The 25030-nt window shown below is 39.2% G+C and overlaps 1 protein-coding gene across 2 annotated transcripts in view; it reads right to left on the bottom strand.

Moving 5' to 3' along the window:
- Positions 1-25030, bottom strand: part of SYT1 (synaptotagmin 1) — a 431113-nt gene that overhangs the window by 332865 nt on the left and 73218 nt on the right. For both annotated transcript variants that reach the window (XM_069975616.1, XM_069975625.1), the window contains exon 3: positions 7289-7355. The gene's annotated coding sequence lies outside the window, so the exon portion shown is untranslated. The remainder of the gene's footprint in view (positions 1-7288; positions 7356-25030) is intronic.

Raw genomic sequence — 25030 nt, 5'->3', positions numbered from 1 at the left:
TTAGTGTCCTAAAGAATAACTTTTAAAGCGTAACTATAAATTTCTAAGTTAAAAAGCCCACAGGTTACCCTTTGAAAAGAGCCCTTAAGTGTGCGGATATCTTGTGCAGTTGCTGAGATATCCCCAGTTGTTCGGCTCAGAAAAATAAATGAATTTCTATCCTGGCTGACAGAAAGTGGGTCTCTGCTCTCCTCCCCCTCCCTTCTTATCTCCTCCCTCCTCCTCTCCTGCCCCGCCCTCCACTCACTCATAAACATACACACTACAGATACACTACTGAAGGGCTTTACTATCACTCTCATCATCCCCACTACTCATCCTTATCCCTCACATCATCACTCATCATCCCCTCACATCATCACTCTCATCATCCCCTCTACTCATCCTTGTCCCTCACATCATCCCTCACATGATCACTATAATCATCCCCCACATCATCCCTCTCCCTCACATCATCACTCTCATCATCCCCTCACATCATCACTCTCATCATCCCCTCACATCATCAATTTCATCATCCCCTCTCATCATCACTCTCATCATCCCCTCTACTCATCCTTGTCCCTCACATCATCCCTCACATGATAACTCTCATCATCCCCCACATCATCCCTCTCCCTCACATCATCACTCTCATCATTCCCTCTACTCATTCCTGTCCCTCACATCATCACTCTCATCCCCTCTACCTGACATCATCCCTCTCGCTCACATCATCACTCTCATCATCCTTTTCACTCACATGATGATGTGAGGGGAGAGGGGCAGACAGAGGGAGAGCGATATGGCCATGTGTCTGCTGCCGCCTGCCCGGATCACTATTGTCCACGCTTCCTCCCCCCACCCGCTGATCACTGCCCACGCTGTTGCCCGACCTCATTACCACCCCCACCCCCGAACCGCTGCCCTTGGGTCTGCCGCCACAGTTTCCTGTCCGGATCTCTGTAGATCGCCGCCCCCAACTGGATCCGCTTTTGCCTGTCCGCCACCAGCATTACTCTCATCATTGGAGGGGCAGGCAGAGGGAGAGCGATCTGGCCAGGCGGGAGACAGCACAGACATGGGCAGACATTGCGGTAACCCGCTCACCCCCCGCCCCGCTGGCGGCGAATCGCTGAGCATGTCTGTGCTGTCTCCCGCCTGGCCAGATCGCTCTCCCTCTGCCTGCCCCTCCGATGATGAGAGTAATGCTAGGCTGACCTAGGCTGACTAAAAATGAAAAAACATTTTTTTTTTATAGTTGCACTTTAAACTTGCAGCCCTGTGTCAAACTGGAGTGGCCTACAGTGTGTGCCCTCCTCTCCGTTCCTACTCCCCACCCTCTTCATCATTAGGAACGCCTCAAGAACAATTTCTCCTATTCATCACCTATGTGAACACTATACATGAGCTGGATTGTTAAGGCAACTGTGCAGTGTTCAGGTGGGGAATAGGACAAATCCTGCATGGGGGCATTCCTCGTGATGAGGAGGGCAGGGAGGTGTTGAAAGCCTACAGTGTGGGTGGACACACACTGTAGGCCATGCTAATTTGACACAGGGCTGCAAGTTTAAAAGTGTTTTTTTTTTAGAACAATAACTGCATCACCTGCCGAATGGGACCCAGGACAGATCTTGAATTAAAAGCAGCAATCCGAACGTACAAGTGGTTTGAGGGGGGTCAGATTGTGGGCACAGAGTCGCTTTAACCTGTATTTTCTGAACAAAGAGGATAATTGTTACAAACTTCTGGACTATCTCATATATGAGGCAATGCTTGAAAGATATGTTGTCTATATTTCTTATTTGTTTTGAGCTTGTTCTCTACATATCCATGTTCTTTCAGAAACAGCACCACTCTTGTCTCCAGTTTTGCAACCCAGCTCTATTAAAGTGAATAAGCCTAATGCAAAACCACACCTGAAGACAACAGCCATGCTGTTTTTTGGAAGAACGCAGCCATGTTTTTCTTACCCCTTTAAAAGCAAAAAGCAAAACAAAAAGATCTATTTTGAAAAAGCATGTTGTGCCCAGGAACTAGTAAGGTTTGTCAGTGTTCATAATAACTAGACTATGCATCTGCTTAGCCAGCTTCATTTGGCTCTTTATGCTAATATTCATTTTGTTTACTGAGTCATCTGGCAGAACAATTATATAGATAGACAAATGAAGCCAGAACTCATCAATCATGCATTGAAGCACATTTTGTGATGTTAGCTATTCCAACAAATTGCAGGCCAGTACAATACTTACAATGTTGCTTTGCTGTTATACTGTTACCTTTGAGGAGACTTTAGCTCTATTTTTATGATTATGTGGGTTATTTGACAGTTTTTATTTAGCTCATCCCATAAAATGAGACATTATGAGCACCTATATCTGCTTTATTGGATAGTAAAAGCTTTGTCATCCTGTTTATTTAGAGCATTTTGTCATTATTCATTCATTTATTTTTTTATGTTTATATGTATAATAATTATATTATTTTAGTTGTATTATTGTTGTCAAAATTGTAAAAGATCAATGCTAACTAATGAAAAAAAAACCTATAGCTGAACAGGTATCTAGTATACATATCCTGTAATTGAGAGAGATGAAGATATAAACAGAGGAAGAAAAGAAGAGCAGCTACATTTCCTTATTCAGTCTGCTGTCCTAACCTTGTATTTGGCCAAGGCAGAATGGCTTGTTGATGTTACCCAGGGCCCAGCACAATGGGTACTTGATTCACTGCCACCATCTCTACAAGCTATAACCTTAGGTTATTTGTCTAAATAGTTGCACATTTTTAGAGAACTGACTACAACAGTCAGAAGAACTTCGGTAGTACAGCCTGCGGTACCATTCAATAACATACCAATCTGCAGAGCAAAATTTTTGTTTTATATTGTTGTTCTGTATTTTTTTTTTTCATTTTCAGTAGAATAACAATTTGCAAACATGAGTCTATTTTACAAAAACAGGCAATAAAGGTTATCCAGGTAACATAAGATAGACAGTCTCTACTCAAGACTTACAAGTAACAATTTGTAAAGCCTTTGATGTACTTTCTGGTCCTTGATCTCAAATATTAGATTTTTTTTCCTACCATGCAAATGATTAAAGCAAGAGATGCTCTTAAAGTAGAATTACAAAACCTTGAAATTACCTAGAGCAAACTTCTAAGTTAATCCAATCGTTCATGCAAATCCATGCAATAATAATATTCCCTGGGTTTTTAGCTTTATGAAAAAGATTTCTATTAAATGAAGATTTAAAAATATGCTTTATGTAAATTATTAATGTGATAAAGTAACACATTTCTGTATTAGTTATGCTTTCCTGCAAACAAATGTAATTTAATATTATCATTATACATAATGACTACTGTCCATTAACAGACAAGCTAGTGGAATCTTTAGTATTCTCTTATAAAGCTTTACATAAAATATTGACATTTGTCAAAGTTCAAAACATGTTCAGCATTTACTGTGCTTTTTTTAGATTAATAGATTTAATGGCAGGGTAGTGTTTATTGTAAATAAGTCTCAGTGACTTAAAGGGGCTTTCCATTAAAAGAAAAATATTGATTTTACTTCTCCTGCTTAATATTAGTTAAAATAGTTGTCTGGTGTACATGAATGGTAAGAAGTGCTAGGTTAAAAAAAAAAAACTTGCCACTTACATCACCCAGGGAAGAATTTACCATTAGGCACCCATGGTCCGGTGACTAGGGCAGCACCTTGCAGGGGGGCAACAACAGGGAGCAGGGGGAAGGAAACAACTTTTTTTTTTTTTTAGGCTCCCACCTCCTGTTCATACTTGACAGTTATTCTGGTGTCATTTCGAGGAAGGGGATGGGGGGTGGGTGTATGGTGATATTCGTCAGGTCTGGTAATGGCGGTGTTATCCAGTCACAGTATGGTGATATTCGTCAGGTCTGGTGTGTTGGTCTTAAATGTGATGCCTGGAGCTATTACTGACCAATCTACCAATCCTGGGGTGAGAATTCCTTCAGACATTATGCAGGCTGCTCTAATCATTGATTTAATGGGAAAATTTGTTTATGTTGTAGGGTGCGTTCACAAGGACAGGATCCACAGCAGATTTGATGATGCGGATCCGCAGCAGATTTAATGGCTTAGATATCAAAGTAACTAAATAACTGAACACAGCATCAAATCTGCCCCATCAATTCTGTTGTGGATCTGCTGCGGATACTATACGTGTAAACGTACCCTTAAGTAGTTAAAAACCATTAAAATCGTGATTCAGACATTGTAGAGAAATGCATGTGGCCAAAACCATGCTCCCATATCTTCCCCAGTAGTCATGTGCTGTTACCAGGATTATTGGCCAATGGCCATACGCCTATTGGTTACCGCTAGAGATGAGCGAAACGGCCAAGGTTCGGGTTTGTATGAACCTGAACTCTCGGGTTCTGATTCCCGCTGTCTGCCCGCTCCGTGGAGAGGGTGGATACAGCCTGAGGACTGCCTAGAAAACTGAGATACAGCCATAGCCATACGCTGTATCCCAGTTTTCTAGGCGGTCCCCCGGCTGTATCCACCCTCTCCACGAAGCGGGCAGACAGCAGGAATCAGAAGCCGAGAGTTCAGGTTCATACGAACCCCAACCTCGGCCGTTTCGCTCATCTCTAGTTACTGCATGAGGGTCTGGTTTCGACTACATGTGGTGACATACAGTAAATGTGGGTACCATCACTAAGAGAGAAACAATAACAATAACACCCACGCATGTATGTAAGGTAACAAAAATCAATATCAATTTTATTATTGCACATATATCAAAAACAAACATAAAATGGACATACAATTAAAAACACTTAAAACCCAATACGGGTAAACCATCATTGAAGGGCATAAAAAAATGTATATATGTCCCTCTCACCGTAGTTCCAAATGTATATAGACAAAGCCCTGTAAATCACATAACATGATATAAGTTATCCAAACTGAAATCCATAATGAACACTACCATGAAAGTGCCAGTGCCTATATGAATAAATAAATAAATACTAAATTCATATATGTATTACTATATAAATAAATTCATATATAAATACTAAATTCATATAAGTATTATACTATCCTGAACTGACCATTGTTTGGATATAGTGAATATTTTGTATTCAAGTGTTTTGTGGTACATTATTATTATATGGTTGTTTATGCACAGTCACTTATTTTGCTTTTGAATTTAGTATTTGTTTATTTATTCATATAGGCACTGGCACTTTTATGGTAATGTTCATTATGGATTTCAGTTTGGATAACTTATATCATGTGATGTGATTTACAGGGCTTTTTCTATATACATTTGGGACTACGGTGAGAGGGACATATATATATTTTTGTCCTCCAATTATGGTTTACCCGTATTGGGTTTTTAAGTGTTTTTAATTGTATGTCCATTTGATGTTTGTTTTTAATATATATGCACTAATAAAATTGATATTGGTTTTTTGTTTCTTTATATACATGTGTGGGTGTGCCTGTTATTTTTTCTCTGTCTCTTAGTGATGTACAGTATGTTCTGTGTTTGGAGCATAGGCAGCATCCCAATAATAAAATATTTTTTCCAGCTCCCACCTTACTTTGTATAGCATACAGTAAATGTGGGAATGCAGCCTAAGACTGATCAGATATCAATACGATGTTCAGAAACTAGAAAATCCTGATCCTAATTGGTGAGTGAAGATGGGGTGTCTTCAGGTTTAGCACCTAGGGCAGCAGCAGCTGTTAATATTGCCCTGACATCACCCACCTTACTGCTGTCTCTGGGATCTCGAATTTCCTGCAGAGAAGCACTTCAAACAGAACACAACTGCAACTAGTGGGGTCATCCACAGACCTCAAAGTTGTGCAGAGACATGAGCTCCAGGATTTTGGGGACAATGGAGGAGGTGAGGAAGGGGAGTGAGGCTTTCTCTTTCCTTTTTTTTCTTAACCCACACTTCCCTGAGCAGCATACTTAGCAAGCTGTTACACAATTTGGGAGAAAATTGTGTCTATTTTTAGCTGAAAAATTTAAATTTTCACCCATTGTTGATCTAAGCTCTATTTACAAACCAGTATACAAGAGGCGAATATATTTTAAATGTGCCTTTTTTCAATCCGTATGTTTTGAGTATTCACCCAAAACTTTACATAATCCGGAATTAGCGCCCAATTTATCATTTGCAACTTTTTAAAAAGTCACACAAAAAGGTGCAGGCCTACGTCTGATCAGTACCAATGTTTGTATTTTTGCAACTTTTTCTGTGACTTTTTACTTAGATACATTCCCTATGGCAGTGCTACATTTTAATAAATCTGTCACAAGATAATGGAACAAAATATTCACCAATCCTCATTAGAAAAGTTGCACACATTAGACAGCTTAGTACATGCCCCCCAGTGTGTTATTAGAAAGTACCAGGAGCAAAAAAGAAATGTTCTTCCACACAGACCATGTGTTACAGAACAATTTTATTAATCCACCGATGTATTAACAAAATAGTTATAAAATATATGGTCTGCGCGGAGGAGGATTCCTTTCTTGCTCCTGACACTTTCTCTTTTCCCATACCCTGTGGCGTTACAGTGGTTCAACTCCAGCTGAGCCCAATCTGTGTCACACATTGTAAATGCTCTACATAGCGGTTGTGATTTGACACAACCCCATCAGGTGAGCTTTTACCTCTTCCCTTTCCTTGTATATGCCGGTTTGGATACAGTGTCACCCTATGAGGCACTTTGCATTTTGTTTTTCTGTTTTTGTCTTGCCACACTTTGTGTTATATCACTTTTAAATCATTGCCAACATTCACTTGATCAAGACCACCCATGACCCACTAGTTTTCATTTTTTCAGACCCCTTTTGGTAAGGACTGACCACTGTGTATCAGGATCACCCCAAACCTCCCTTTTTGGAGATTCTACAACCCAGTTATCTAGCCATCACAGTTTTTGTGGTTGGACATTTTCCTTGCTTCCAACACCTTAAAAAGAACTATTGGGCACATGTACCGAGGTCTCCTCCTAGCATGGACTGTCAAAGGTCAAAATCCCTAATAATGTTTGCAATTATGTGCCCCATTTGTCATGTGGGCAGGAAGGGGAGAGCACAAGATGTATTATAATTTTCACCTTGTTTCAGTGAAAATTAGGTGTGAAATTTCTTGAGCTGCCGTGCAGCATCTAGTGAGCAGGTTATGTCAAGAAGCTTGCAAAGGATTTATCAAAAGGCATTAATTGAGATTTTTCTTCATAGTAAAATAAAAACTCTATAGAAGCTATGATTAAGATTTAAGCATTGATAATACTCACTTCAAGAAGTCTGATTATGTTGCGGCAGATGCTGGATTCAAAGAATAGCTCACCCCTTTAATAAGACCTGAAAATAAAACAATATGCAAATGTTATTAGTGTAATCCAGTGTATATTATTCAATATCATTCTCATTATTCTCATCACTAACATGACATCTTTCAAATGATCTTGTAATATATTCACTTTGTCTCTCGTCCATAGACTTCATAAATGTCAACATTTTAAAAATTATACACAGCTCTCTCATGAATCTTGAACTTCCACTTTGAGGCAGGTTTTATGAGGAATACATTTGGAAAGGGATCAAGCACAAGAGGACCTTAGGCCTACATGCCTAGTGACACAGACTACTGGTTAGCTGGGGTCTAATACAAAAATGATAATTGAATCTTATTTCATCCTTGGCTTGTTGGGAGAATAGTTTAGTCTTAAATTACACAGCAGAAAGAAAGCATCTCACCTGTGCCTGATAGAGTAATAAAGAAAATCACAGGCAGCACATTTTGGAGGAGATCAAAAACATGCAACAAGGCTTCCTATTAAAGTATACAGAACAAATTGGTTCTAAAGTGTGAATGAACCTAATCTTACCATCTTGTGATACAGAAACAGACAAAGCTATTTGCAGACAGCTTTACGGAGCATTAGTTACACAACTTCTTACCGATTACTTAAATACTCCCTTCTATCTAACATAAATCTAAACGGATAAAAAAAAAGACCTGCAAGGTACAAAGAAACACTATGTAGCCGTGCCTTCAAGAATGTGCTTGTCACTTAACTTCTCTACTGTGTTTTTTTGCTAAGATACTAGATTTGTTTACAGCACTGTTAGCAGTATTTGTATAGCTCATTTTGTATATATGTCATAATGTGTTTTATTGCAACATTCTTTAGTGGCCACTAGAAACATCTGCTACAGCAAGTATATGGAAGACAGTCAGAGGCGGATTATAATTTAGACTGTTTATGTGGCTGCCTAAGGGCCGAGGCTCCTGGGGGGCCCACAGCTGTCCAAAAACAAAAACAACTTGCTTCCCATAGGCTTCCCCATTGCTGCTGCTCTACCTGTCCTGTCCTTTCCAGTCTTATGGCACAAATAACATGTGTTACAGATGCTGATGTGTGCTATAAACCACACGGAGGTTTATCCATTGGTTTAATCCATTTAATGCAGCCCTGGGCTGTAGGCCCAGGCAGGTTCATGCCTGATCAACCAAACCTCATTGGAAGATGGTTGCTATAAAAATGGAAGGGAAGATTCAGTTAGGGTGGTGATTTCTAATACACACTAGAACTTAGACTAAAGTTGATGAGCCTAGAGTGCAGAGGGCAACAGCCCCAACTGTCAGTCTCAATCAAACTTACTAAACTAAGAACAGTGCCTTGTAACCAATACACTGTTTTTACTGTTAGTTACCTCCATGTGAGTTAAAGTGATATTGTGCGGATGTAAACTTGCATCTGTGCTATTAGCCCCCCCCCCCAACCTTGTCAAGAGTTCAGCTCTACCATAGTACATAGACATGCTACTATAACACTATACAAATAAGGTTAATTGAGGATGTTAAAGGGCGTTAACATAGTCCTGAACTGTGTGCACATGCATTTTTCAGTACATTATACTATACCCTACATACCGATAAAGGCTTTTGGGTGTAAAGGCAGAGATGCTTACATTTTAATACCAAATATTTTTGTATGCAGTTGTGCTGTAAACTACTAAGCTCCCTCTAGTGGTGACTAACAAGTGCCAGAATTTTATTATTTAACAGGATGGTTATGAAGAGGATTTAGGGATCTATATCAGAAAAATACATTATTGTACCGACTCGAGTCGTGGATCCACTGTACCAACTCTAGCTGCACCAGGGAGCGGAGTCTCCACTGGTTTTCACCAGAGCCCACCGCAAGGCAGGATGGACTTGCTGCGGCAGGTGACCCCCAGGTCGCTACCCCTGGCTTGGCTTGCTAGAGGCAGCGGATGAGGTGTGACAGGAGCCCAGCAGGGACCACGGTAGGGACCGGAGTAGCAGTCACAGATGTATAAGGCAGGAAACACGGGCAGGAAACACAGAGAGCTGGGACCACACACTAGGAAGCATGCAGAGGCTCCAATAGGGAATGACTGGGCACATGCACTTTAATAGGGGAGGTGATTAGGTTCAAACCAATTAGGGACGTACTGTCCCTTTAAGTTATAGCAGTGCTGGCACGGAAACGTCCTGGGGGCAGGGACGCGCTCTCCGAGAGAGCTCGGCGGAAGGTAAGTAACTGTGCTGTGTCTAAAGATTTTGGATACCATATATATATTAAGTCTTGATCCCTCATACACTATGGAACTATTTTGTTATTCAGAACGTTACTAAATACTGAAATTAATATCAACATGACAGCAAAAATATGAATTGAATTTTGTGTTCCAGAGTATAACGATGAGGGTCTTTTTTTAACTATTCATCATAGATCTCTGTAGTTGTCCATTCAGTAAACCTCCTTCATATGGGATTATAGGATCGGTCAGTGAAGCAATAATAAGCTACTACCCCCTTCTGTCAGTCTACATAGTCATGCTGGCATGAAACATGGTACCTGTAACATTTGCCATAAAACTGCAATAAAATAGAAAACAGAAGCAGAAATAGTACATGTATTATGTTATAATATCAAACTGCATATTTGAAGACAAAAGTATAGATAATATTTAGCAAACATTTATCCTAGCAAGTGTGCAGAACATGAAGAGTGAATGTTTTCTAGCTGGAGCATACAATCTGAGATTAGATTTTATGAGTATCTGCCAAATTCACTTTATTATAGAAGCTTTGGTCATCTAATGTCTAATGCAGAAAACTGTTTATTTTTTACTTTATTTTTCTCTTTATTAAATTTTGTGAATTAAACGGATATAAGCTGTAACGTCAGCCTTTCTTATCTGTATTAAAGAGACATTCACAGAAGGATATCTGAAGAAAATGAAATTCTGTCGATCAGACTGGCTACAGTTAGATAATTAAATAGAGGAAAGGAATTCATGGTCAGGAGATAAAATGTATAAAGTACAATTTTAGCAGATACATTTACGCCCCCACAGCCTGGGCCTTGGGGGGCGAGCTGAGCTCACGCTTATAGCGGGTGAGGACCGGCTGCTATCTGCAGCCAGGCCCTCACCCTGGTTTCCTATCTGAACTATGACGTTGCTGTTACCATGCAACACAGCACACACTTTCCCACAATCATCCTAACTTGCATGTAAAGTTGGGCTCCTCTCACAGTCTGATCAGCACCCCGACAGTCACACTGATCATTTACCCTGACTGCCAGCAGTGCAGTCAGCTTGGTGATCTTTACATTAAATCTAGGGGGGCTTAAAGGAGAAATCTGGCCAAAATCTATTTTTAATGTTATTTCCTAAGAAAAGTTAGATAAATTCCTAATATACATCAATTATGGGACATGCACGTACAGTGCTATTTCCCTCTGTTTAGTAGTTAAGGCAATCTTCAATTTCTCAAAAAAAATATATATATAATAATATACCTGGTGTCCAGCAGGGGGTGCAGTATATGTAGACATTGCATGGTAAAAATAACTGAGGCCTTTCCAGCACTCCTATGTGCAGTGTATGCTAAAGCCCCCCCCCCCTCCCGTCCTGAGAGGATTCCCCAGTGAAAACATTCCCCCTCAGAGACCCCCAAACTCTCCCCGGGGCCGCCCCAACTGCATCATAAGTGCCAGCATGTCCTGTGTGCAGGGGGGTAAAGGCTCCTCTATCGCGGTAACCGTTGCCTCTCTCCCGCCGAACCTGAGAATTTACTACAGCGGGAGAGAAGAAGCGGGGACCGCGATAGAGGAGCACTTACCTCGGTGCAGACAGAACGTGCTGGATTTTGTGCCTAAAGCACTGGAAAGGGCCATGGTAAAAATATATCATGTCATATCTACATATACTGCACCCCCTGCTTGACCCTTCAGGTATACTGAGGGGGTCGAGACGTTATGTTTTCTTTTTTATTTTTTAGAGAAATTGAAGCCTGCCTAAACTACTAAATTGAGGAAAATAGCACTATATGTGCATTTCCCATTATAAGTGTACATTAGGAATTTATCTAACTTTGCTTTGAAAATAATATATAAAAAAATTGATTTTGGGAAGAGTTCTCCTTTTTAAAAAAAAGTGAATAAAAAAATAAAAAAAAAAGTTTTAAAAAATATTACACAGCCCCTCCGCTCTAAAAGTTTAAATTACTCCTTTACCACTTTATATATGAAACACATAAAAATGAATATATTATGTATGATATCTTGAGCAATTGTCCGATCTATTGTGTGTATTGGTGGACAGTAAACTCAACTTTAGTGATCAGTCCCAGGCAGCAGCTGCCAAGGCAAATAAAATACATCAAAAGAGGTATAGATGCTAAAGATGAGAACATAGTTTTGCCTCTTTGTAAATCACTGGTCAGACCACATATGGTATATTGTGTAGAGTTTTGGGCATCGGTATATAAGGACACAGCTGAACTGGAGCGGGTGCAGAGGAGGGCAACAGAGGTCATTAAGGGAATGGGTGGGTTACAGTACCAAGACAGGTTATCAAGCTTGGGGTTATTTACACTAGAAAAAAGACTTCTTCTGGGCGATCTGATTACAATGTACAAGTATATGAATGGACAGTACAGAGATCTTTGTAGTGGTCTTTTTACTCCTAGGTCTGTAACCATGACAAGGGGGTTTCACTGTCAGCATAGACAGTGAGACTATGGAACTCTCTGCCACATGATGTTGTCATGGCTGATTCATTAACCCCTTAGCGACCCATGACGTATCTGATACGTCATGGTGCCGCTCGGGGTGTTCAGAGAGGGGTCCCGCCGGGACCCCGCTCTGAACGGCGCTGATCCCGGCTGACACGTGCAGCCGGGCAGTGCCTCTATTAGCCGGCGCAGGTCCCGTTGCCGCGCCGGCTGTGCTCTCCGTGACCCTGGTGTCTAGTGGGACGGATCTCCCCCCCGCGATGCGATCGCGGGGGGAGATCAGTTTTTCTGCCCGTGCCGGGCCTCAGCGTCGGAATGACGCTGATCCCGGCTCGGCAATAGATTGCTATGGCCTGCAGCAGGCCATAGCAATCTATGACCGATCTGATCGATCTTTGCTGTGTATATACACAGCATTGATCTCTATGAGAGATCAATGCTGTTTATATACAAGTCCCCCAGGGGGGCTTCTAGTTAAAGTAAAAAAAAAAAGTAAAAAAGTGTTTTTATTAATAAAAAATCCCCTCCCCTAATAAAAGTCCAAATCACCCCCCTTTTCCCATTTTATAAATATAAATTAATAAATAAATAAACATATTTAGTATCGCCGCGCGCGTAATCGGCCGAACTATTAATTAATCACATTCCTGATCTCGCACGGTAAACTGCGTGAGCACAAAAAAATTCCAAAGTGCAAAATTGCGCATTTTTGGTCGCATCAAATCCAGAAAAAATGTAATAAAAAACGATCAAAAAGTCGTATATGTGCAATCAAGGTACCGATAGAAAGAACGCATCATGGCGCAAAAAATGACACCTCACACAGCCCCATAGACCAAAGGATAAAAGCGCTATAAGCCTGGGAATGGAGCGATTTTAAGGAACGTATATTTGTTAACAACGGTTTGAATTTTTTACAGGCCATCAGATACAATAAAAGTTATACATGTTATATATCATAGTAATCGTAACGACTTGAGGAACATGCATAACAAGTCAGTTTTACCATGGGACGAACGGCGTAAATGCAAAACTCCCCAAAATCAAAACAAATTAGTTTTTTTTTCAATTTGACAGCGCAAATGATTTTTTTCCGGTTTCGCAGCATATGTTATGGAAAAATAATGCCTGTCATTACAAAGTACAATTGGTTTCGCAAAAAGTAAGCGCTCATATACGTCTCTAGGTGAAAAAATGCAAGCACTCTTGACTTTTAAACTTAAAATGGAATAAGCAAAAGCGCAAAAACGAAAATTGGCTTTGACCTTAAGAGGTTAAATAAGTTGAAAGGAGGCCTGGATGCTTTTCTTAAAAAATATAATATTACAAGTTATGGGCATTAGATTTCCGGTGATACAATGATCCAGGGAATATTCTGATTTCCATTGGAGTCGGGAAAGAGCTTTTTCCCTGGATTGGGACAATTGTTATCTGCCTCATGGGGGTTTTTGCCTTCCCCTAGATTAACACAGTAGGGTTTCCCTAGGTTGAACCTGATGGACTCTTGTCTTCTTTCAATCTTATTAACTATGTTACTATGTTACTATTAAGCTATAACAAAACTATGAACAGTACTATGAACAACATAAACGAAAAGAGGAAAAAAGTGCCAGGATTGCAGTTTTTTTGTCACATTATTCAGCAGAAAAAAAAATAATAAAAATAAAAATATTTTAAAAATATGATACTCATACAAACTAGAGATTGTGGTGCAATGGTGCAAAAAAATTACACTTCAACCAGCCATATGTAGGTGAAGTAAAAAGCGCTCTCTCTCTTAAAAGGCGAGAAGAAAATACAAAAACGCAAGAATCAAAATTGACTTTGTCCTGAAGGCAAAGGTTTTTTTGTTGTTTATTTGCTTTTTCATATTATTTTTCATTATTTAAAAAAAAAAAAAAAAAAATTTTTATTTTTGTGTTAAGAACATTATTTTATTTAGTTTGATTGGGTGTATAATGTTTTTTATATATATATTTTTATTACTATTATTTTTTTATGCTTACTAGTTTTACTAAATATACTTTTTTATTTTTGTGTTGCCACATTGGTAATTTTTGTGTTGCAATATTTCAGCAGCCATACATTTTTTTTTACTGTCCACTAAGATATTTGGAGGTTATTTTTGTTGTGCATTTAAGATTTTAATTGCTACCATTGTTAGGTGCATATAACTTATTTACTGCATTGCTTTTTTTAGGAGTTGGAGGATAGACAGAAAACAGTGGTTCTGGCATGGCTTATTAACTTTTTGGCATGGCTTATTAACCATTTTAACTTTTTAATGGTCTCACTAGGGAGCCTTACTCTGCAGTGTTCTAACTGATTCAATAACAGATTGCAAAATCCTGTATTGCAGAGTATTATGCTCCTCAATGTTTCACTGAGGTAGTAGAGATGATTGGATTTACAGTAATAGGGAAGCAAAGCCTGTTTTCTTTTAACTGACTGCTACTCCTCCCCGAGAACTTGGAAAAGCTAGATCCAGTCCTGGGAAAATGGGATGGAATGATTTTTCAATAAACTAGCATTGCATTGACGTCTGTGGGTGTCGTATGTTCTATTTACACTTTCATTTTTCTAACCCCTTAACGACAAAGGGCATATATTTACGCCCTGTTGTCGTTAAGGGCGTTCAGAACGGGTCCGCGCGGCGACCCCGCTCTGAACCACCGCAGTCACGGGTGCCGCGTGTAGCCCGGGACCGCAGCTATTAGTGGGCACGGTCCGATCGCCGTGCCCGCTAATAAGGTAATTGGACAGCTGCATCCGATTACCGGAGGCAGCCGTTCCCTGGTGTCTAGTGGCGGAGATCGCTCCTTCGGGACGTTGCTCCAAGATGGCGCCGACCCCGCCTCGGCACTCGTTTCTTTTCGGCTGCAGCAGCCGAAAGCAAACGAGTGCCGATCTCATTGATCTTTGCTGTATAAGTATATAGCAAAGATCTCAATGAGAGATCAGTGAGTATATACTAGAAGTTTCCCATGGGGGCTTCTAGTATAAGTGTAAAAAAGAGAAATAAAGTCTTGTTATCAATAAAAAGCCCCCTCCCCTAATAAAAGTCTGAATCACCCCCCTTTTCCCAGGTTATAAATAAAAATAAATAAATAAATAAACATGTTTGCTATTGCCGGGTGCATAATCGCCCGAACTATTAATTTATCACATTCCTGATCTCGCACGGTAAATGGCGTAAGCGCTAAATAAAATACCAAAGTGCAAAATTGCGCATTTTTGGTACCTTCAAATCCAGAAAAATTGTAATAAAAAGTGATCAAAAAGTCGCATATGCACAATCAAGGTAACTATAGAAAGAACACATCATGGCGCAAAAAATGACACCTGACACAGCCCCATAGACCAAAGGATAGAAGCGCTATAAGCCTGGGAATGGAGCGATTTTAAGGAACATATTTTTTACAGGCCATCAGATAAAAAAAAAGTTATACATGTTATATATCATTTTAATCGTAACAACTTGAGGAACATATATAATGAGTCAATTTTACCCCAGGGCGAATGGCGTAAAAACAAATACCCCCCAAATAAACAAAATGAGTGTTTTTTTTTTTTATTTCACCACACATTTATTTTTTTTCTGCTTTTGCAGTGTACTTTATAAAAGAATTCAGCCAGTCATTGCAAAGTACAATTAGTGACGCAAAAAATAAGGGCTCATGTGGGTTTCTAGGTGGAAAAATGTGAGTGCTATGGCCTTTTAAGCACAAGGAGAAAAAAACGAAAAACGCAAAAATCGAAATTGGCTCTGTCCTTAAGGGGTTAATTAGAGCGCTTATTGTGTCCTCAGGATCAGTCACATGACCACTCTGCCTGTGTTTATTTTGCTTCCTGTGATGTCACACTCCCTGCCTGTTTCCTGTTCTTGCCAGTAAGAAAAAAAGAGTGCATCATCAAGTGGGTGGGGCATGTATCTACATTGATATAGCCCCACTTCTGTAGGAGGAGCTAACACCTGAGCTCAGTAGAAACTGCAGCATTAAGGACAGTATGACACCGAGGAGACTAGGAGCTGATAGCTATGTTGTGGGTGGTGCAGAGGTTAGCCATGTTGCTTTGTAGTGTTGGATTCCTGGGATTAAATGCCACCAAGGTTAACAGCTGCATGTATGTCCCCCAATGTCTGAATAGATTTTATCACACATCCCAAAACATTGTGAGCCCCATTGGGGACAGGGACCAATATGGGTGAGTACAATCTCTGTACAGCACTGCAGAATAAGTTGAAGCTATATAAAGCAACAATATTGTTATTATTTTCAATACAAACAGACACCAAGTTCTCACCAATAGATGCTTGAACAGACTTGCTTCATTCAATAATAAGCTTGCATAGGGCAGGAAGTCTGGCGCATTTCCACGGGACAGCTGTTTCGCACTGTCTGGCGCTTCTACCAGCCAGGGTGTTATTATTGTGCCTTAAAGATGTACAGTGTTCGGGCAGTGTATTATGGAGAGGAGAGATGCTACTTCACCTTACTGTATGTCAGTCACAATTCTATTTATTGCTGAATTGAGCAACAGAAACCTGGCTCATTGAAAGTGATTCTTTCACCCTGCCTTACTTTATGTGCAGTTCTCAGCACCACCCACAAGCTTAGATGCTGTACATGCTGATATATACCTGTATATATAACACTTGTATGTGTTTTCATTCTGATCTAAAATCACTTTATTTCTTTTGAGGACAGTGTCACCTAGGTGGATCTTCACAGTTGGCCCTCTCCTTAGCTAGATTTGCCAACTGCCATGAAGCCCACACTAGCTGACACTGTTAACCAACGAAATGAAGAGAGAGTAGGGGGGTTGACAGTATCACTTTAAGCCCCAACCCACTGAAACCCCACCCACCTGTAGGATGATCTTTAGTGTGCATGTACTTCAGGACTTCAGCTCCTACCAAATACATGTGTGCTGGGGTTTGTAGTCCTACACCTAAAATATTCAGAACTTTATTTGATAATATAATTACTAATTGCAGATACCACCTGATATAATATGGTGGGGTCTTAAGCAATCATAATTCATCCTTGTCTACATGCATATGGTTTCTTTACTTAACACAATAGTTTCAAGAGACAACAATGTCAGTCCCCATAGTGCCAACCACTAAGCCATCATACTGCTGAGGTGCATTTCTACCAACACAAGTCCACTATTTAATTATTGAATTTGAAGAAAAAAAGCACACACACACACACACACACACAAGATTTAAACCAAAGATCCCAGCTTTGCAAGAGAACAGCACTAACCACTGAGACAGACATTGCCCTGCCTAGGTATAGAGTAGGTGGAGCTAGATTCAGAAAGGAGTGGTGGAAAGCTGTGATGTCACTGCTGACCCCTGTGACCTGAAATATCTTTATGTAAATAAACCAACACAAATAAATAAATAAAAAAAAAAGCAACAGAGGATGACCAGAGACACAGAGCCAAAAAAAAAAAAAAAGCTGGAGGAAATAACTAAGGGAGAGGTACAATAGTAGGACAAGCTCTTTAATATTTATTAAAAGAAGGTTTTGTAAAGCAGTCAACACCCTTATCCAATTGTTCTTAGATTTAAAGTTGTTAATAAACTCTTAAAACTCTTAAAAAATGTCCAAAAAACTGAATTACAGTATATTAAATTTGTTTACAACTTATAATTCTCTTTTTTGCCATCACTGTGATGCTTCAGCTTGTTTGCTGCTGTGCTTAGCATAAAAAGATATTTTTAGGACAGATTTGGACTTCCTTGTGTTCTATCGCTATGAGCTTATGCTTCATCAACTCCAGACTTGTCATGGCTCATTATCTATAGATCATCATTGTGAGCAGCTTGCCTTTTATAAATATGTTACGGCATCTGCCCATGTGCTTCACTGCACCATAGCACACACCAAATCTCAAGACTTTTTACTCTATTTGTAAGCAATTTTAGAAGTAACTGCATTACAGTATTAAAAGAAAAAAGACATAAACAAAACTTTGTGTCATCATAACTAATCTTTTTATTGAAAGTCTTAGTAAATGGTGCTTCGTGTTAAGTAACAAAGCTAAGCCATCTACATATATTTTGCAAAAACAACACATTTGTTATATTTAATAACTCATCTTATACTCTGTGTAGGCAACCAGCAGGAAAAATAGTGGAAGGTAGATATGTGCCAAGCAGGTTATTGTGCTCTGTATGGAAGTTTCAGGGAGTTCAGGGTTGCCAGTCCGCTAGTACATCCCAGACTTTCCACATACCTGAATTGCAGCAGGAGAACTACAATGTATGTGCCACAGAGGTCCTGGGACTCTGTGGGGGAAAGACAGCAGTTCATGGTCAGTAACTATAGGTTAGTGACATTTGCTATTTAGTATAGCTGCTGTGCGGCTAAAATGGGCTGTCTTTCTTGGAACGGCTGTAGCGTGGGTGGGAGGCCGTTCCCACATTCCGGTCCAGGCTTTACTGGGTTTTTTAAAAGCCTCTGACTTGGTGCATCAGGTGTGGAGAGACAACCTGCTGAGAGTGTTTGGGAGTTAGTTGATCCACAGTGAATCTGACAGGAGCTGGAGAGAGAAGCCCTGCAACAGAGCTGTTACAGACTGCTGGTCTGAATGAGGACATAACTACACGGTGGTGTGTATATGCTTTCTGTAAATGTTCCCGAAAGTCTACTGCTTTGTGTTTGAAGCTGGAACGGCTGCTGTAAAAGCCTCATGCTGGACTATTTTTTTCTGGTTTGTTACCAATAAACATTTTTTGTTGCATCCAAAGCCTGCTTGTGCCTACCACTTGTGATGCTAATTCCCACATCTGTCATTAAGAATTTATTATATTTAACTTTTTCTGTGAGGTTCTAAGATACATTTTTAAGATACCAAAACTTCCTCCACTCCTAATAAACACAGGTTACATATGTGTGTGTGTGTGTACATGTATACACACACACACACACACACACACACACACACATATTAAAAACACATCTTAGAAACTGGAGTGGTTACGAAGCACTTTGTGTTTTTAACCTACTTTTTTTGTAAAAAAAAAAATACTTATATATAGTTTTTACTTCTATTTTTTTCATCTGATCTGCGCTTTATCTAACCTGCATTTATTCGGAGTGGAGGACATTTCGATATCTTAAAATCCCCTGGAGGGATTACACAGGAGAAGCTGCGGTCGCATGGGATTTGCTTGGATCACATATGCATCAGAGTGTTGTGCTGCTCTTTATTGCACAACCTGCTCAGGTGAGATCATTACCTTAGTCTCACTGTCCAACCTCCTTTTTGCATTGTGAGTTGTCTGCACTATGGAGCGCTGTCTCTGCTTATCCTTCTAAGGTACATTTTTGTCACTGAGGATAAAGAAGCTGGTTTCTATAGACTCAAGGCATGAAAATATCAGTCGCATCAATTGGCATACCTAGACTAAAGTTCACTATATTTAAAGAGGCTGGCAAAAATAACTTTACAAAAATTAACAAAATTTTCCATGGGATAGGGTACAAGTAAGAGATCGGGGGAGGGGTGATACAACCTCCATACCTCACCTATTTCAGGATCAGCCCCTGGCTGAGTTATGGAATACAGCTGAAGGTACGGCACAACCTGCAGCTCTATTCATTTCTATGTAGCTGCCAGAAAGAGCCGAGTAAGCAGCAATCTCTTAATTTTGCCTGGACTACCTCTTTAAACATTTCAACCTATCCATTGCCACCGGCTAAAGTCAATGTCTTTTTGTGTTATTTTATGTCCTTCTGGAACATCAATGGAGCGGAATGTATAGTACGAACAGCTATTGAAGGAATGATGTCCATGCAGAAAAGCCCAAGTTTTTGTCAGACATCTTTAACACAAGAGCCCATAAAAATTGTATAAACCAGCATTCAGATAATGGTATAAACCAACACCAGATAAAGCAATTACATAGAAATGCATAATTTGGTAAAAGAGTCAACCCTTAGCCCACAAATCAAGATAGGTGGATTATTGGATATGCTAATTTTATAGACTGAAAACAAAAGTTAACAATTAAAAAATTAGTTATTGGAAATATCAATTATAGTGCATGCTCTTCTTTTGCCCTTTCTTCACTGATTGAAAGACGTATGGACATATGGGCAACTTGGAGTCAGATTTATGGAAGATTACTTGGAATTATGTAAAATGCCATCTAACTGAATATATTTACGTTTTAATAAGTTGACTTTTATGGATGGTATTTTGATGTCTTTAAATAAACGTAAAACATTTGTCTTTTCTTCCAACCAATTTCTTTATGCCCTTTTTAATATACATAAACATCATGGGGACTCATTGGAACCCACTCGGTACACATAAGCCTATCAATCTCAGAGTCAGAGCAGAAACTCTTAAGAAAGCAGCCACTGCTCTGAAGGGGTTGGCAATGCAATGGTCATCCATTCATGCGGGCACCAAGTAATAGTACATTTTCCCAAAATATAGGACATACAGCTTTTCTCTACAATATCATCTAATTCATGAAGGTGAAATAAATCAGACTATCTTTGCTCCTTGGAGCAGCTTCCATCTATTTATCTTACTAGTTGAGTATAGAAAGTGTCATCTGGGTCACAATAAAACCACGAGGCTAATCTCAAGTAACTAAATAACGCATTTTCAATAACTCTCGACAAAATATTTGATGTACAAAGAGCTATTTGTACATGATCAGCAAAAGCAAACTTTATAAGCACTTTGGGATGTAGATCAATGTATACACCATGCTCTAAATCCTTTGTAAATGTCATGGCAGAAGCTGTGAAGGCTGTCACAATTACTATGCTAATATTTCTGCCTCCGATGACAATATGAACTTACCCAATTCTTTTGCTAGACTATTTACTTTTTGATAATATACGATTGGTAAATTAAATCCTACTTTACAAATAAGGATAGAAATAGTAACCCTCAAAAAAATAATCCCATTATAGTAATAGGGACTAATAATCAATTTTGATAGGCTGTCCTTCTCATATTTAAAGGGGTATTCCACTCAAACATAAAATGTAATATGTTGCATTACCATAGTGAGACTAACAGTTCATTCCATACTTGTTATTATCTATTTAGTCTCCTTCCCCCAATTGCTGATTTCTGCTAAAGACACAAAAAACTATCTTCCAAAATGGCTGATGTAAATAAATCTCTGGCAGGCTGTATCTACAACTTGGTAGCTTCTTTGTAATGCTGGGTGGGTTAATCTGAGGTCAAGTTGATGACCAACCCACTGTGATTATTCCTTTACAAAGTTGCTACAAAGTTGCAGATATGGGCTTGTTTACATCAGCCGTCTCGGACGGCAGAGGAAGGAGACAGAGAGAAGAGCTCACACAGTTTTTGTGTCTTCAACAGAAAGCAGCAGCTCAGAATTGGGGGAAGGAGACTAAATAGATAACAACACGTAAGGAATAATTCGTTAGTTAGTAAGTATTAAGTGCTTATAACACGGCTTGAGTCAAGCTGTAAATGAACCCCAATCTTCTAGTTTGGCATTTTACAGAGCTCGATGATCATGCGGTCAGGGGCTGCATAAACAATCACTAGATTGCTTGTGCAGCCCTTCACTATGTCGTCAGCCACACATCCTCTATTACACAGGGAGATGTACGGTTTACAGCAGATCTTTTTTTTGACACGTTATAACTAAGTGAATAGGCTGATATTACATAGGGCAATACCTGCTTTATTTGATAGATCAATGTCCTGTGGAATAGAACTTGTACTTGCCTTCCTATGTGACACCACAGATATCAAAATAAGTCTCTGAATATAGGTAATGTAATATGGGTTACCTGCAGTACTGTGTAACACCACAGTGATATCTCTCTGAGTACAGATGATGTAGTAGATGTCACCTGCAGTCCTGTGTAACACCACAGATAACACAGTGATAACTATGCATGTACACAAATTCAATCACCTAACCACAGGGTAAGTGATAAATGTGTTATTGCTGGAGGTCCAGCTGTGTGGTACCCCCACCCATCATAAGAAGGATCAGGACTGACAGAAAACACTGTATATGGCCATCTATGTCATCCCAAAGCCAGTGACATCAGCTTTCAAACTGGGAAACTCAGGAGCCAATTGTCATTAGTCGGTGGGGTACTAGCATTTGAGCCCACATTATCCCCTACCATGTGGCAGGGTGATTGATGTTATTCTTGAGACAATCTCTTTACTTTTTTTTACACACACAGTACATTACATGCACTATACATGAACCTAAAGAAAACTATATAGGAAATGAGTTACATCTACCAGCAACTTTTTATAAATGTTATATGCATGGGTTTCAGATGCCATTTGTATTACCTATCACTGTTCAGTATACTTGTCGGTGTGGTTGTACCTAGCCTAGCTAATGTAATGAGTGAATGGTGATGCATACAGTACTATATGCATCCCTGCTTAATATCTATAGGAGCAGAGAGTAAAATCTAAAGCAGTGTAGATAAGAATATAGTCAGTAGACATATGCAGTATACTATGGTATGAATCATTCCATTAATGTTTTACGCTAATATCTAAATATTTCATTCTGTCTTTTCATATCTCCCTTGACAATTGTCTATTGTCTTGGGAGAAAATCTCTAGTAATGATAAGGCAAATTATGTTTTGAAGGGGACAGTGTTTAAAAATGTTTTTTTTTTTTCACTTGAATAATCTTGCTGTTTTATTTGCATTTTTCTCCTTTCATAACACTTGTTAGAAAAGAACTTTTTGACCTTAAACACGTTTGATTTAATAGATTTGCAAGCCACAAGAGAATTATATACATCCAGTGGATTAGCTTAATGTGTCAGATCAGCCTCTTTCACTATGGGCACAGATTCTTTGACAAAGTATGTCCTATTCGCCTTGTGGGTGGGTAAGAAGGGTGCTGCAAAGTGTAAGTCATGGCCAAAGTCTACACCAGCTCTAAGCATAGCAGCCTCAGATTCACTGAATTTACTGAAAGGTGTGCTCCTCTAAGTAAATCTGGCATGGAGCATGGGGGCGAGGCTTTATCTTAGACCAGTGTCACTGATTGGTGGGGTGCTGACATCTGGCACCGATGCCATCAGCTGTTCGGTGACCACACTACAGTGAACCAGGCTGGAGGCAGTTTTCCTCCTGTATATACAGCTCAGCACCTCACTGATCAGTGACTGATGAGCTATGCAATGGATGGTTCATCAGACTATTTGCCACGCCAGACTTTGCCACATATTACCTAAGGAAATAACACACAAAATAAACTACATAAGACATAGATTGCCACCATACATTACATAGTAGGTACAAATTGAACAATTACTGAACAAGGTACTGTAGACAATGCAAGCAATATTAATTCATTTATTCCTGTTATTTATCTAGCACTGTACAGATTGCCATCATCCACACTAGTCCTTGTTACCAATTGGGATTACAATCTAATTTCTGACACACCTGTAAATTATTCTTATGTTTGCAGTGTAAGAGTAAGGCTATGTTCACACAATGTCAAAATGGAGAAAAACGTCCGATTTCGCTATTTAAAAAAACGACAGTTTTTGCTGCGATTTAGCTGACTGCAATGGCAATGCATTGGAGCCAATGGGAAGACTGACGTCCAATGTACACAATGCATTGAAAAACGGACGTTTTTGCCGCGGACGTCAAAATAATGAACATGAACATTATTTTTGGGCGTCTTTTGCAAACAGCGGACGTTTTTTATTAGTTGTTCACACACAGTTCTTCTTTTGTCAACGTTCTTTCTCCGTTTTTGCTATTAAATTCAATGGACTTTTAAATTGAGACACACCCAAAATTCAATAAGTAACCCAAACTAAAATAATGTGCAAACATCAGTCATTGCACTGGCCAGGTTGCTAAAAAACGTCCGTTATTTTAGACTCAAAATAACAGACGTCATTTTAAAAACGGAGCTGAAAAAACGTGTGAACATAGCCTAAATCAGAATACTCAAAGGAAACCCATCCACATATCTACAAATGAAAAATATTTTTAACAAGTCCACAGGTCTATTTATTTTAACATTTTATGACATGTCATTTAAAAATATAGATTGGCATGTGAAAGCAGAGACTCCACCAATGAGTTAAGCAAAGGGATTCCTAAACTTAGACAACATTTCATTGATAGAAGAGCTTAAATGGAGTTCTGGATTTAACTAGTTTAAGCTCTCCACCATATGGTGACATTGTGCATCTTATAGCTTAGAATGCATTAAGGTAATGGTAAGGAATATGCCTAGATACTATGTCAGAAAGTTGCATTACAGGACATGTAACCCAGTAGACCCTCTGTTATACCCTTGTGATGAACTGAAGGTTTCATTTATATATCATTTTGCACATTTTGGAAATAATACCCAGTTGCAAACACTACACAGACTTTTTACGGTTTCATCTATTTTTCATAACTACTATTATTCATTTTAGATCTGAAGCCTGAAATCCTTTGAATATAGATTTACATACGTTAACTCTTTTTAAATAGAAAGTCGCTATTTTGAATGTTACATAGAGGCAGTCTAAAAAAGTGTGTACAAAGGTAATGCATTTCATTATCCAGCCTGTCATCAAATCTATCTTTATATTATCGAATGGTATCAGAGTTGTTATTGCAGGTGTGAAAAAATGTACAGATTGGGAAATTGCTATCATGCAAATTATCACCTCCATAAATATTAATGAACTACGTTTTCTGTAGATTTGTGTTAAAAATAGGTGGCATCAAATTGTCAATGTGGTTACTGTGGAGCTGAATAATATAAACTTGAGGAGACTACCTCTATATATCTCCTTATGTCTCAATATGTAATCAGAGATATAGGAAGGTACAGGACAGTTCAATAGGCTGAAGTGGATGCAATATTTGGGTCCTTACAACTGAGCGATATATCAGAAATATCTACTTAGCGATATACAAGAAATATCTATTTATTTATCTATAGATATAGAAATCGCC

Source organism: Dendropsophus ebraccatus, chromosome 1 (genome assembly GCF_027789765.1).
Source record: "Dendropsophus ebraccatus isolate aDenEbr1 chromosome 1, aDenEbr1.pat, whole genome shotgun sequence".
Lineage (NCBI taxonomy): Eukaryota > Metazoa > Chordata > Amphibia > Anura > Hylidae > Dendropsophus > Dendropsophus ebraccatus.
Note: the sequence above shows the minus strand (reverse complement) of the source record. Positions and strands in the feature narration are given on the sequence as shown.